The sequence below is a fragment of the Monodelphis domestica genome, chromosome 2 (assembly GCF_027887165.1).
Source record: "Monodelphis domestica isolate mMonDom1 chromosome 2, mMonDom1.pri, whole genome shotgun sequence".
In the NCBI taxonomy this organism is placed as follows: domain Eukaryota; kingdom Metazoa; phylum Chordata; class Mammalia; order Didelphimorphia; family Didelphidae; genus Monodelphis; species Monodelphis domestica.
In genome coordinates this window covers 415,590,460-415,603,117 of record NC_077228.1, presented here as the reverse complement: position 1 = coordinate 415,603,117, position 12,658 = coordinate 415,590,460, and positions in this window count along the sequence as shown.

Here is a 12,658-nt window from a genome sequence, read left to right as displayed (position 1 = left end):
CTGTTTATTGCCACTAATAACTTTTTTTTAATTTTAAAATTGGTAGGCTTAAAATGTGCCTTAACAACAACAATAAAACATGGGCCTAAAATATTAACATAGCACTTGGATTGAGCATCCATTTTCCTGTGTGTTTCTTTACAACCTATAATAAAAGCATACTTAGAGAAAGGACTCAATTGTTCGCCTTGATGACTGGTCTATCCGGAGTTTCATTGATTCTTCTTAATGTTCTTTGCACAGTCAAAAGATGCAAATGATACTCAGAATGGTACCATATGTATTTAAGTACAGATAATCTGTTACTCTTGCCTCCAGCGAATAGAACAGATTTTCATTTCATTACCCTGCTTACATACCTACATTGGTTGCCAATTGTCCATCAGATTAAGTTCAAATTCCTCACTGAACTTGTGAACCTTTCCTTGATCTCAGCCCAGTTTGCCTTATTTTCATTATTTCCTACCTTTCCATTCTAAGCAATCCTGTATCTTTACTATCCTCACCTATTATCACCATTTCTACAGCCACACATATATTTTACTCATCCCTGCTGCCATCAATCAATAAACAGGCAATTTGTTCAGTGACTACCATGTACCAGCCATTAATAAGGACTGAAAATACAAAAACAAAAAGAAACCCATCCCTATCATCAAGAAGCATATATTCCAGCTTTTTCTCACACTGTACTCTTTTTTTTAATACCTTTATATCTTAGTAACAACTCTGATAGAAGACGAGGGCTAGACAAAAGGGGTTAGGTAATTTGTCCAGGGTTACACAGCTAGAAGAATCTAAGGACATAATTTGAACCCCCAGTTCTCCTTACTCCAGACCTGACTCTTGATGTGCCATCTAGCTGCCTCTTCATGCTATACTATTCTTTGGAAATCTCAGCTCTCTTCCTCCTCCTTTCTCTCCAAATCAACTGATCATCAAGCATTTATTGATGTTTGCCATATGCTAGATGGGGCAGCTATGTGGCACAATCGATAGAATGCCAGGCCTGGAGTCAGGAAGACCCAAGTTCAAATTTAGTTTCAGATACTAGCTGTGTTACCCTGGATAAATCACTTGATCCTATTTGCCTCAGTTTCCTCATCTATAAAATTAGCTAGAGAAGAAAATGACAACTACTCCAGTATCTTTGCCAAAAAAACTCCAAATGGGGTCATGAAGAGTTGGCCATGACTGAAGCAACTGAATGGCACCACTAGGGATACAAAGAAAAAGTGAAAAAAATTATATTAACTTCTATTTAACCATCAGTGAATAAGCATTTATTACATATCTGCTGCATGCCAGATATTGTACTAAGTACTAGGGATCAGAAGACAAAAATTAAATAGCACCTATCCTCAAGAAGTTCAAATGCTATTAAACCAACATGGAATTATTTTTCTATTCCTCTCATTTTTATTTTTACTTCTAATTAAGTAAAGTGTAATAGAAGTAGAAGCACAGGTTGTAAGAAACACACACGCATGCATGGACATGGGAAAAGGATGCAGAAGTGATAATTTCCTTCTTTGTATAGAAGATCTGGATGCTCCTCTAGTATAACTACCATCTCCTAACCTTGATTTTGGGAGAGAGAAAAAGAGAACCAGCCTCAATAAGTCATAATTTTGTGTTACCAATAATATGTTTGTCATTTGAGTACCAAAACCCATGGTCTGGGACTTTTTCTACACTGATAGAGAGCAATGCCTTGCACCTATATGAGAGGCAAGATGGAGTTAGTGAGAGCTGCAGAGATAAGATCTGTGGTCTCTTCCAGTCACTTTAGGATTGCTTCAAGAGGGAAGATGGAAGGAGCCAACCACATTTCAGGTGCTGAAGAAAAAGATTCTAGGAAGGAGCCTAAATAAGAGGAGCTTGTGGACTCCATCACATCCCTTTCCCCAACATGCTACACAAGAGACTTCAAAAACTTTCCCTTGGATGGCATCTGGTACTCTCTCCACCCCATATCCCCATACCTGCCTCTGCCTTCTTTCTGTTGAACTGTGTTATCTCATTCCCACTTTTACTCTGTATTACATGGCATATATTCTCCTATGTATACTTTGTATACATATGCTATGTGTATACAGAAACACATACTATGGATACTTTCTCTTGTTTCAGTTTTGCTTTTTTGACTTGGATAAATGGTGTTTTTGCTCATTGTTATGTGTATTTATTGTGGAATTGCTATTTGGTGAGAAATGGGTCAAGCCTTGGATATAAAGTTTAAGGAGGTCCTGCTTCTCCCATTCAGGAAACAATGATCCAGAAATTTAGCCTGATTCCAGAAATGTATAAAAGTATGTATACCCTTAGACTCAGCAAGGAGACTAGGGAAAAAGAAAAAGAACCTACATATTCCAAAATATTTCCAGCAGCTACTTTGTGATAGCAAAGAACAGGAAACCAATGGGATATCCATCAATTAGGGAATTGGCTAAACAAATGGTGTTATATGATTGTGATGGAATATTACAGTGTCATAAGAAACAATGAGCAGATTAATTTTTAAAACTTGAAAAGAATTACATGATATAATAAACAGTGAAATAATAGAACCAAGAGAACATTATATACAGTTACAGATTTAATATTTGAAGAATAATCTTTGAATGTTCACCTCCAGAACTGAAAAATAGAAACATAAAAGATATTATCTATATATCTCTTTACTGTATGATGCCTTCTATGGGGCTGCAATACCAGGAAATAAATTCTATTAATAACTTTTTTAATTAAAAAATGTTTAGCTTGAACCTGAAAAACCACATTGCCTAGATTAATAATATTTAAGGAAACAGATACATAAATTCTAGCCCAGCACCCTCTCTCTCTCTACTTAGAGCAAAGAAATTTCCTCTGATCCTGCATTCCTACTTCCCTTCTTGGCAGGATTTAATGAAGTCCTTGGAGAAGGATGGGAGAGAAGGAAAGAAGAGGCTAGAGATACCTATTCTGCCTTTCTTTGAGTCACAGAACAGCAGGCCCATGCCCTTTGTCAAGGACAGCTCTCCCTATATAATAGACCAGTGGGATCAAATTCAAATAAAAATGGATCCCTGCAAACTCCATATTAACTTAGAAAACCACAAATTAACATTATCTAGGTTTTACTGTATTTTCTGTATTATTTTGTTAAATATTTCCAAATTACATTTTGATCTGGTTCCAGCTATACTTGAAAGCATTGTACACCATATGTGGTCTGCAGGATAAGTATTTGACACCTCTATATGAGACCAGCAAAACAAAATCCAACTTTAGTAGATAGAGATCTTGTCTCAAAATTGGAAAGACCTACATTCATTTCCTGTTATGAGCTATTTGGTGCAAGGCAAGAGAAAACACTGATGCCCCAGGTCTCTGTCTAAATTGATAAGTTACAGAAGAGGTGAGAATCTATATTGACAGAAGTCTTTCCTTCCTGAATTTCTCTATACCATTAAAATTATGTGCTCAGTTTCTTTTTCCTATCACTTGTTACTGAAATCATCCATTCTCATTCCATTGTTCTCTACTAAGCCACTGAGTTGCCTTTGTAGTCAGGAAGACTAAGCTCAAATCCAACCTTAGACACCTACAACCCAAATGACCTCAGGCAAGTCATTTAACCTCTGTCTTACCTCAGTTTTCTCATCCCAAAATAGGAGATCATAATAGCACCTATAGGTCAGGGCTGTGGTGACAATAAAAATGAACTAGTATTTGTAAAGTGATGCACAAACTTTAAATGTTGTTATTATTTCAATGATCTCTCCACTGAAAATATCAGCAAGGCCTGATTATTAGTAGAAGCAGTAATTTTAGAAAGTTTCAAGAATTGTATGCCTTCAGAAAAGTTCATCACTCGGTGGTTAACCTTCTCTAATAAAGTGCACTACCACCAGACCTGTGCTCAAAGCCTTTCCAGCTTAGTAAGCTTGCTAGAGCTTATAGCCTTTTAGGATCCAAGGTCAACTCCATGCTGTCAGGCATCAAACTAGAGATTAGTGAAAGTTTCTGTCCTTAACAGGGTAAAATTAAAAGGGCTTTTTAAAAGAAATTCTAAGACTTCGTTTTATAAATCTGTTTGTTTAGTAGAAACAGTAGCTACACCTTCAGATGACTGAAGGAAATAGAGTAGGTACAGTCAATCTAGTCTTTTCTGCTGTCTTAATGACTGAATAAGATCACCACACTGTCAATCCAATTGACTGTCATACAATGGATTGTAAAAACTGTCAAAACTTCCAAATATGCATTGTTGCAGTTGATTCATTCATGTACATAGACAGTCCTTGTAAAACTCAAATAAATTTTCTTTCAAAGATTGAGTCTCTTCTCTTCTATAAGTAGCTAGGAGTAAACTTTTGCCTGTCCTGCCTGTCTTTCTCATTTTCAAAAGGGTTTTAGAACTTCTAGCCTCTGGGAAATCCTTGCCAAGTTCTGGCAAAAGTGATCAATCTAAATATATTAGGTAGATTCTAGAAATATTACATCTTGTTCCATCAGAGAACAGATTCAAGGACAAACCCACCAGCTTTAAACTTTGTGTTCCCCACTATCTCTCACTTTGAAGGCATGATACGTTCTTTATAGGAGACAATGATTGACTTACACTTTAAATAAATGTGGAGTCCAAGCACCACCATCTCCTAGATTTGTATGTTGGGGATGGGGAGGAAGGGGGTGGAGAAAGAGAGACAATCTGTTTTGGTGTCACAACTTCATCAATGAGAAGTCATTTGACTATCAAAACTAAATCCAATTATAAAATCAACCAATTGTAAAATCAACTTTAGTTTTCCTCATTTGCCACTGAAACTTTTAACTTTTTTTTTCTCTGTAGAAAACATGCTAAAATAAAGGAGGGAATCTTAACCGAGAATCCATAGATTCTGGATATCAAGATGGTTCCTGAATTGAATGGAAAATAATTGCGTCTTTATTTTCTCTAACATCTAAATTGAATTTAGCATTGGCTTCAGTTGTTTAAAAACATTATTCTAAGAAGATGGCAATAGGTTTTACCAGATTGTCAAAGTTTTCCATGACACTAAAAAATAAAGGATGAGGATGGCATTTTTTGTATGTTCTAGTCAATATACAAAGCAATTGAAGCATCATCTCCCTCACACTTGGAGCCTCCAAATCAGATACTCCAAGGTCAAGGTACTCTGTGTCAGCACATATAGTTGAAGAAAGTTTATGAGCCCCTACCAAGATTTCTTTTTTCTTTTATCAGTCAGTGGACACAATTAATTTAATGCAAAGGCATTTAGTGAGATAGCATAAAACATTCCCCCAATCAGTCAAGAGCATAATCTCCTACAAATACACCATCAAAGGAAAGAATGAGCATGTATAGGGGAGTCACACATGAGGGGCACACATATAGGGAATACACATGGAGGAACAATTCACAATTCACACCTCTAACACTGTAGTCTTCTGATGCTGTCATATAAGAAACTCATTGTGCCTGCTCCTTACTAGTCACAGTGTCTGCTAATGAGTTGCCTTGATGTTTACTGATGGTCTCACCTTATAGTCTCTTTATATAGTCTATAGGAGTATGGCTCTGCTGCTCCTATCTCTGTTGAATATAGAATTCTGCTCATCCCTGCTGGTCTATGGTGAATGATGCTCTGGTAGCTGCTAGACATCTAGTGTCTACTGGGTGTTTCTCCCTGCTAGTATCTTCTGAGTTTCTTCATTCCTTCAAAACCAGTCAAACCATCTTGGCTTCAGTCTATGAGGATAGAATGACTAGGACCTCTCCTCGGTTAAAGGAAGCTGACAGCTCATTACTAATAGCAGTTATGCCTACTTACCAAAAGCCAGAAAGTGTCTCCAAGCTGAAAATAAGACTTACCTTCTAGATCTCTAGGTGTATATTGATGTCCTCACTTCTAAGTTACTAGTTAGCTTAGGGTTAGGCACTCAGCTATTCCTAAACTCCTCTCTAGCTTAAAATGTAAGTGAAAGGGGAATGTAGGGAGAATGCCATCAAATGCTATGATTCCAGCTACTAGAGAGGCTGAGATGGTAGTTTTGAATGACAGTGGATATTCAGATAATCTGTCCACACTAAATTTGACATCAATAAGCCCCTGAGAGCAGGGGCCCTCTAAACTACCTTAAGTGGTGTTAGGGCCCAGATCAGATACAAACCCAAGCTGAAATGGAGAAACTTATGCTTTAAGAGGGAAAAAAATAGGAGCAAATGAAAGTAAGCCAGAACAAAGGTTAAACTATGGAAGCAAGGTTGTTTATCTCTACTGACCTAAGCCATGCTCCAGTCTTTATTATGCATATCTATCAGCAATAAAGATTAATTATCTCAGTGCTATATTTTGATCAACAAAAATGTAAAAATCTTAGTCTTTACACATGCAAAAAGACATAATATACATATCATACATAATATGTATATCCACATATGTTATATCTATATGTATTTGAATAAAATTCACCAGGTGCACAATTAATATTTATTCAGACTCCCTTACTCTCCATAACTTGGCATCCACTCTACTTTTCTAGCCTTATTTTATATTACTACTCACTATGAACTATATGTTCCAAACAAACTGGATTACTCTATAAGTCTTAAATTTGTTCCCTCCATTTTCCTAACTGTTCCTTTTCTCATGATGTTCTCTGTTCCTAAAATGTCCTCCTGCTTCTTCATTTATTAAATTCCTGAATATTCTTTAAAGCCCAACTTAAACTTTTATCTCCTATGATGAACTATTCCCATTTACTCTTGGACCTCACATAACACATTATTTTATGCCTCTCTAATGCACTAATCGTATATTACCATGTATAATGTTAGCTGCCTTTGTATCATATCCCAGCTATAGATAAATTCCCATAAGAGCAGAAATTATATGATTTAGACCTGTTAAAAATCTTGAACTCAGTATATCCCAAACCTTTCTTTTTCCTAATTTTCTTATTATGGTCAAAGCTACCATCATCATTCCAGTTTCTCAGGCTCAAAACCTGAGTTCATCCTTGACTTCTCACTCGATCTTAACTCCTCTATAAAATCAGTTGCCAAGTCCTGTCATTTCTACCTTTGTAAGATCTCTCATATGTGTTTTCTTCTCTCCCCTAACATCATCACCACCATCCTGCAGATTGTAAGCACCTCATGCCTGGACTATCATAGTAACCTTTTGGTTGGTCTCCCTGAGTTAATTCTCTTCCCACTCAAATCTGTCCTCCACTCATTCTTAAAACTGATCACCCTAAAGCACCACATAATTGCCCTATTTAATAAACTCAAGTAGTTCCTCATTACCTCTGAGATTAAATATAAAATTTTACATTTGGCATTCAAAACTAGCTCTTCTTCCATCTTGCTCCACGCCACTGCCACCTTATCTACCATACACTCTTCCATTCAATGACAATGATTTTCTTGATGTTCCTTGCACAAGATACTCTACTCTCCTAAAAATCCACATTTTTAATGGCTTATTCCCCATGCCAAGAATTCCTCATCTCTGTCTCCTAGCCTTCTTTGAGTTCCAATTAAAATCTCACATTTTACAAGAAGTCTTCCCTGATCCCCTTTAATGCTAGTGTTTTCCCTCTGTTGATGGATGTCTAATTTTTGTACAGATTTTTGCATGTTGCCTCTCCCATTAGACTGGAAACTTCTTGAGCTGAGGTACTGTGCCTGGCAAAGGTGTTCAATAAATGCTTGTCAACTTGACTTCTTGGGCCAGCCTCTTTGCTAAGAGGAAGAAAGGAGAAATGCAGATAGAAAGAGCTAGTGATTAATAAATATTTCTGAGTAAGCATTTTGACCCCAATGAAATTCTATCCATTGATAGGCTTAAGTTTATCTGATCTATTCATTGTAATATTCAAAGACAGCTAGGAGTAGTTTGCCCCCAATTATAGCAGCCAGTTCCCTTTGCTATAATATAAACCCCACATCCTCCAAGCATGTGGGTCATCCAGAATCATTTGGTTGCCTGAGATACAGCCATGTCCAGTATCAATTCCACAGATCAGGTCGATTTGAGAACATGGGAATGGCATTAAGATGTAGAGACAACATATTTTGAGTAATAACTACTAATAATAATAATTCAATGAGCATTTATTAAGTACCCACTATCTGTCAGGCACTGTGCTAATAAAGTCTTGCAACCACATTTCATTATCATTCTAAGATTTGCAAAGCATTTCATATGTCTTATCTGAGGTTGATGTTCCTCTCAGTTCCTGGTACAGTGCTCCATATGCAAAAGATGTCCAGCAAATGTTTACTAAGTTTATTTGAACTGCTCCATTTGAGAAACTAGCATAGTCTTCATACAATTTCATCCCCAAAGTCTCCAGAGCTAGTACAGTACCCGAGAGTTGGTTGTAGAGGCTACAAACCACTACTTAAAATGGAAACATTCCTTCTTTTATTGAACTTTGACAATTATGACAGTGTTTTTAATGCACTAGTTATGCTTAAGGGGAAAAAAAACAACTAATGTACTTTTTTACAAAGCACACATTTGGAACCCCAATGACTATGTTTGACAACATCCTTTTAAGTAGGTCTGCATTTTGTTTAGGTAAATGTAACTTAACTGACAGGTTACTATTTAGCTTAGGGTGAAGGCAGGGAGAGGTTGAGTAGTTTTTGCAGAGAAATCCAACTATACCAGCATCGAAAGCTTATGGAATCTTTCTGGTTTCTACTCCTTTATAAGGTCTGACAGAATAGCATGGCTTCCAGGAGAGTGACTTCTTAATGAGTTTCCCAGAATCCTTTATAAGAAGGCAACAGCATTCTAAGGGTCGGTCACCTGCAGCCTGCTAAAATGAAAATGACTTGGAAAACATATTCTTTATTCCTGGAAGGTTTTCAAAGAGATGTGCTGTGTACTGAAGACAGAGCCATTTGGGTAGTAAAAATGATGGGCTGGGAGTAAACAGTATTTATAGTTGGGGGAGGGGTGGGTGTGGAATAGTACTCCATAAACCCTAGGTTCATAGATTAAGAGCTGGAAGGAACCTTCAAAGTCATCTAGTCCAAACTCCTCCTTTTACAGATGAGAATACTGAGGCCAAGACAGGTTAAATGACTTGCCAAAGGTCACCCAGCTACTGGAGCAAAAGAGGAATTCAAACTTTGGTTGTCCGACTCCAAATCCACTACGCTACCTCCATAATTCATAAACTCTTTCACTGTACTAAATAAAGCCCCTCGAAAATCTATGGCTTGACAAAGCCTCCTATTAATTATATCATTCATTCTAGTTTAGTGTTGGAGAACTTCTGAGAATTGTATTTCTAAGATTACCCAGGAGGATTCAGAGCATGAATAATCACGGGCTCATCTCCTCTTTTAAACGAGGAAACACGAATCTTAAATGCCAAATTAAAGCACTTGAATATACAGTTTAAAAAGAGATTGATTTAATTTAAGGCAAACTCTGACTTGAAACACATAGAATGTCAGAGAGGACTTCAAAGAGGCAGTGCAAGTGGACAGATGGGCAGAATTCAGCTCATTGTTTTTCTTGGGTTTCTTTTGTCAGTTCTATCTTTTTCAAAGTTTTAAGTAAAGGCTTAGGGCCGTTTTGTGTGTGTGTGTGTGTGTGTGTGTGTGTGTGTGTGTGTTGGTTTTTTTTAAAAGAGGAGGATTTGGCTCCAAAGTGGGCTATTTGCATGTAGTAGGATCTTTGCACATCCTGTACTTGAAGTTGTCCATGTTGTGAAATGTGAATATAAACTTGAGAATTTAAAACAAATCACCAGTTGCTGAAGACTTCATTGAAAATATATTCATTCCAGGCTGAATTATCATCCCTGGTGACGTCCTTCTTTCTAAACCCTAAAAAAGTTGAAAAATGGTAATAAAAACCACATGCTTGCCTTCATTTCACCACCACACTTGGCAGAGTAAACACTGCCTGGCAGTCTGACTGTCAGCTGAGTTTGTAAGAATAAGGGCAGCGTTGCCCTGTAGTTAAATCTAATGCTTTCTTTCTGAGAACAAATCAGTGGGTGACTTTTCTTCTTATCAGTCTTCTCAGTAATGTTTGGAAAGGGCTTCTGTGGATGAGGAGAATAAAATGTCCTCATGTACTGAGCTGCTGAAATGGTTAGCACAATCAAGTGTTTGGTGGCAGAATATGTCTGCAGGCAAAGCCTGCAAGTGCCCTATGACTAAAACAGCCATTTTTAGCTGTCTCACTGATGTGAGCCACATGGGGTTTCAGAGCTTGGTTTCTTGCTCCCTCTGCCTCAAAGATTTTAATTAGGTCATCCCAACATGCATATCTTTGCCATTATATGGAAATATATACAGCAAGAATTCAAACTGATGGGGTTGGCAAATTGGCTTCTAACTACTTAGAATTCAAACAAAGCTTTCTCTTGTTTGATTCTGATAATAATGTCAGGGTTTTAATATCATGATTGTGTTTAGAAATAATACTGATGATGCAATTAGCTGGTTCAAGTGCATAGGGAGGTAAGGCCTGGAGATGGAAGGTCCTGGGTTCAAATCTGACCTCAGATACTTCCTAGCTGTGTGACCCTGGGAAAGTCACTTAATACCCATTTCCAAGCCCTTACCTCTCTTCTGCCTTGGAACCAATACTTAGTATCAATTTTAAGACAAAAAGGGATTTAAAAAAAAGAATGCTGAACTTTTTTGCAAAATAAAAATTGCAGAGCAAATGATTGCTTTGGGGTTCCTTATAGGCTGGTGCTTTGTCTAGACAAGTATATTATAACTGATCAATCATAATTCTGCTGTCACTTCACCATTCACATAATTGCAGAGCTGGAAGGAGCCCTAGCAATTATCTGAGCTTATAGAAATAAGAAAGTTTGACATTTTATATCGGGCTCTAAAGGAAAGTCTAATTCCTCCTCCTTAAACCCTCACTAAGAAGCAAAGTGATATAATGAATATTATATCAGCGTGGGCATAAGACAGACACAGATTCAAGTCCTGTTTCATCAGCAATGGGACCATGGAATGGTCATTTCATGTCTCTGTCCTTCAAGCAGCAACCACTCACCTTCCTGAGTTCAAATCTGGCCTCAGACAGTTACTAGCTGTGTGACCCTGGCAAGTCACTTAACCCTGTTTGCTTTAGTCATTCATTTGTAAAATGAGGTGAAGAACAAATTGAGCAACCACTCTAGTATCTTTACCAAGAAAAGCTCAAATTGGGTGATGAAGAGTCAGATATGACTTAAAATGACTGAACAACAACAAAAGATCTGTTTTTGTAGAATATCACACTGATGAAAATCACAGGGCAGGATTTCTTTGCTTTAAATACTACACTTGTGGCTGATAAGTCCTGAGCCCCCTAGGATAGTGATACCAACTCAACTGAAAAAATCCTTCCATGGGGCAGATGGGAGGCTCAGTGGATTGAGAGTCAAGCCTAGAGATGGGAGGTCCTAGGTTCAAATCTGGCCTCAGACACTTCCCAGCTGTGTGACCCTGGGCAAGTCACTTAACCCCCATTGCCTAGCACTTACCACTCTTCTGCCTTAGAACCAATACACAGTATTGACTCCAAGACGGAAGGTAAGGGTTTTAAAAAATAATAACAAATTTAAAAATTAAATTAAAAAACGTTCCCCCATTGTGTGTGTGTGTGTGTGTGTGTGTGTGTGTGTGTGTAGACAGACACGCAGAGAAAAACAGAAGGGGAGAGACAAAGACAAAGAGACAGACACAGAGAGACAGAGACAGAGAAAAGGTGCAAGGCATAAAATTTACCACGCCATGTTACATTCTGTTCAGTGGAACTCCAACTGCTGGGCAAAACATGAAATCTACAGGCAGTTATGTCTCCTCTAAAGCTTTGTTCATCTTCTCATTCCCTTTCCCAATTAGTCAAATTACACTATTTACTGTTGTGGCTTTATACGTTTAGGGTGTCAAGCTCAACATTGGTCAAATGGTTGAACTTCTATGCTCACACTATATCAGGGATTTTTATGGTAACTTTCTACTCAAGTCCAAAAGATTTAAAACCATGACTTTTTTCCCTAGATCTTTGTTATAAAAATGTAGCTTTTTATGAAATCAATTGAGCATAACCACAACGCTAAGTATGAAAAAGATACAATCTTTTAAGGAAAATAATCAAAGGTACTAATCATTGCCTTTCTCATTAATTCATAATTGTTAGGGATCACACCTTACTCCAACCCTTCTTTTCCCCTCACACTGGGATTGAAATGCTTCTTTTGAACTCTATCCGAATGAATCTTTACTTCTCTCCACACATTCCACAATCCAGCCAAACTTGTTATTTCTCAGGCAATATACTCCAGCTCCATGCCTTTGCATAAACTGTTGGCCATACCTAGAATGAACACCATCTTCACCTGATTCTTTATTTCCTTCAAAATTCAGTTCACATGTGACTTTGTATAGGCTAATTCCTCAACTGCTGGTGTCTCCACCCACAAAAGAATGCATTTATTTTGCATATATGCATACATATGAATATATACATAGATATTTAAAATTAAATTGTTAGTAGTATTGGCATAGAACCTGGCATATAATAGGCATTATAGAAATGCTTGTTTGCTGATTTGTTGTTATAATTTTTTTTAATTTTACTTCAAAAGATATAATCACAAATACAAATATATTCCCTAACAG